The sequence below is a fragment of the Chrysochloris asiatica genome, unplaced genomic scaffold (genome assembly GCF_000296735.1).
Source record: "Chrysochloris asiatica unplaced genomic scaffold, ChrAsi1.0 scaffold00135, whole genome shotgun sequence".
Taxonomy (NCBI): domain Eukaryota; kingdom Metazoa; phylum Chordata; class Mammalia; order Afrosoricida; family Chrysochloridae; genus Chrysochloris; species Chrysochloris asiatica.
Window position 1 is genome coordinate 3303267 of NW_006408653.1, and position 4048 is coordinate 3307314.

The following is a 4048-nucleotide window of genomic DNA, read 5'->3' on the forward strand; positions in this document are numbered from 1 at the left end:
GAGGTAACCCGAGGAAATGCAGAAATCATCAGACAATATCATTAACATAACATGCAAGTACAATTTTGCTCAAGATAACAAAACGGCTGCAACAGTACATTGACAGGGAACTGCCAGAGGTTCAAGCCAGATTCAGAGAAGGATGTGCAACAAGGGGTATCACTGCTGACATCAGATGGATCTTAGCTGAAAGCAAAGAATACCAGAACAATGTTTACCTGTGCTTTATTGATTATGCAAAGGTTTTCTACTATGTGAATCATGACAAGTTGTGGTCAACATTGTGGAGAATGAGTATTCCAGAACACTTAATTGTGCTCATGAGGAACCTGTACAGAGACCGAGATGCAGGCCTTCAAACAGAACAAGGGGACTCCAAATGGTCTAAAATTAGGCAAGGTGTGTGCCAGGGTTGTAACCTTTCACCATACTTACTCAATCTGTGTTGTTGTTTTTTAAGTTCTGTTGAGCAGGTTCTGACTCATAGCAACCCTGTATAGGTTTTCCAAGGAGCAACGACTGGTAAGTTTGAACCAACAACCTTATGGTTCAAACCATCCTTACGGTCCAGCACTTATCTTACAGTGCCACACCAGGATGCTGAGCAAATAATCTGAGAAACTGGTTTACATGAAGAAGAACGTGGCATCAGGATTGGAGGAAAATTCATTAACAACCTGTGATATGCTGAAAGTGAAGAGGACATAAATAGTTACTGATGAAGATCAAAGACCACAGCCTTTGATTTGAGTTGTATCTCAATCTAAAGAAAACAATGAAAAGAGATGGAGATAAGATTCTTTTGATTCAATAGTGAGTAATTGTTATCATGACTAATTGCAACTGTCACAACTGTAAAGGTAGAAGTTTTATAACAAAAGGGGGAGTAGTTAATTTTACAGTCCAGGAACAGAGGACCCTAGGATCATCAAGGGAAAAAAGCACAAGCAGAATGTGGGACCCTACCCAGCGAAGCAGCGACACCAGAGATGGAGACAGAGAAAAAGGCATGGAGAAATAGAGCAGCTGAGGACTCTAGACTCATGGAAAGAGAGGCTGTGTGCTAGCGGCCAGGTGCTGGTGGCCAGGAAGCAGGCTTGCAGAATGTGCACTTTGGTTGTTTAAATGATTATATATTCCTGAGTGGTTTTGTGTACACCTCCCCTCAAAACAGAAGAAGAAGAAAGAAAAAAAAAAACAGAGGGAATAGAAGCAAATACTCTTGAATGGTTATACACGGAGGTTGTAATTGCAAGGAAACAATGAGTGTAAAACCATTGTTCTCTCTTGTAAACTACCACTCAATCACAATAAAGAACTTAAAAAAGAAAACAAAAACTCTCACCACTGGACCAATAAACAACACCCATATAAATGGAGAAAAGATTGAATTTATCAAAGACTTCATTTTGCTCTGATCAATCATCAGTACTCATGGAAGCAGGAGTCAAGAAATCAAATGACATAGTGCATTAGGCAAATCTGCTGCACAAGACTTCTTTAAAGTGTTGAAGAGCAGAGATGTCAATTTAAGGACTAAGGTGTGCCTGACCCAAGCCATGGTATTTTCAACAGCTTCATATACATGTGAAAGTTAGATAATGAATAAGGAAGACCATAGAAGAATTGATGCATTGAATTATGCTGTTGGAAAAGAATATTAAAAGTGCCATGGACTGCTAAAAGAACAAACAAATCTGCATTGGAAGAAGTAGTGCTAAAGATCATCTGAGCCTTGACTCTCTATGTCAGAGGAAGAGCAAAGACCAGTGATTAACCTCACTGCTTTCAGAAAAGTGAACTTAGCCTTCACAAAGTCCAGAGAAAGCAACGATGCTCAAGCTTTTAGAGTTTGCAATCACTAAAATAAAAATAAAAAATTCAACTATTTTTGATGATGAACATAGCTTATTTTTCCAAATATGAACAATAAGAACATATCCACACATGCAACTACCTTCTAATTTTACCCTATAATAATAATAATACATCTTAAAGCCAAAAACATATCATAGATATAATCAGAATAAAAGGGTTGTCTTTAAATTATATAAAATATATGCTCATTTCTCTTATTCCACCTGAAGAAAGGTGAAAACTTTCAGGAAAAACTGGGGTGTCAATAATATTGGGCTCAGGGCACAAAAAATACACTTGCTGGCGCCTATAGCCAAGAACATATGTGTAGAAGCAGGAAGGACACCAGAAGGTGTGTTCTGGGAAGCAGATACGGACACTATTCAGTCAGGTAAATGATTATGGAGCATCAACCATATTCTTTACACTTCCAGGCCTTCAAGGGTCCCACTGTAGATAAGACACAGATCTGCTCTCCAGGTACTCTCTAAGAACACGGAGTTCAAACTTAATTACAATACAAGGCAGACTGATTTCAGTTCATAAGAAAGGTATGGATTATCCTTGTAAGGTCCATTCGTATGAAGGAAAATGGCAGAGCATCCATGAAGAGGTAGAATTTTATCACAGGTCTGAAGGATTTCAAGAAGAATGCCTAGCTAAGGGAACTCCAAATTCACCTGCCACCGATTCAAACCCAGGGCGACCCTGTGTAGGGTATCCAAGGCTGTTACTCTCTCCCTCAGAGCGGCTGGTGGCTTTCAACCACCAATCTTTCAATTAACAGTCTAGTGTTTATCCTACAGTTAGTTCCACCAGAGCTAAGGGAACACTGGGGTCAAAATCACTGCAAAGCAAGTTGGTTGACTCCTGGCCTGATGAGGCTATGGTGTGAGCAATGGATTTCACACTCTTTTGATCACTAACCACAGTAAGAAATTTCAGCCAAGACCAAGACCAAGTGTGTGTACACACACAGAGTGTATCAAATACACACACACACACACACACATATATATATATATGTCAGTTCTGACTCAGAGTGACTCTGTATAGGGTTTCCAGGATGTCAGTTCTGACTCAGAGTGACTCTGTATAGGGTTTCCAGGGAGCAGCTGGTGGGTGTGAACTGCTAACCTTGTGCGTCATAGTCCAGTACTGATCCACATCACCACAACAGAAGTCCATATATATACATATACATGTATGTTGTTGTTATGTGCCATGGATTTGGTTCCGACTCATAGCGACCCTGTACAGCGTTTTTGAGGCTATAATTCTTTACAGGAGCAGAAAGCCTCATCTTCATATATATATATAGTTGTTGTTGTTAGGTGCCATCGAATTGGTACCAACCCATAGCAACCTTATATATGGTGTAGCACTTCAGGTTAATGCACTGGACTGCAATGTCTGTTTGAGCCACAAGGTCGGTGGTTTAAGCTTACCAGAGACTCCTCAGAAACCCATACAGGGTCGTTATGAGTCAGAGACAACTTGATGACACTTAACAACAAGATATCTATATCTATATATAGATATATAGAGAGAGGTGGCTCTGTAGGATAAGTATTGTACTGCGAATCACAATGTCATCAATTCAAGCCCATCAGCTGCTCCATAGGAAAATGATTGTTTTGTGTTTTGGCAAAGATTTACAGCCTAGGGAATCCTATACAAGATTGCCATGAGTTGGAACCTACTCAGTAGCACTTAACAACAACAAACATATATACATAGAGAGAGAGAGTCCTGGTGTGGCACTGTAAGATAAGCACTAGACTACTAACCACAAGGTTGGCAGTTCAAACCTAACCAGCTGCTCCTCAAAAACCCTATATAGGGTTGCTATCAGTTGAGACCTACTTGATGGCACTTAACTATCAACAGAAGGAGCCCTGGTAGTGTAATGGGTTGCACGTAGGCCTTCAAACAGAAGGTCATCAGTTTGAGTCTACCAGTTCCTGTAAAGATTTACATCCTCTGAAACCCTATACAGGGTCGCTATGAGTTGGAGTTGACTCCATGGCACATCACCACCAATCAACAAAAGTATATGTGTGTTTTAGGAGGTTGTGGAACAATATACACTTGTCTGGGGATATTCATCAGCTACACGCTCAATTTTATGATATAAGTAATTCTCAAAGTGAACACTGCGTGGCTACCCATTTGCTACCCATGCTAGAGA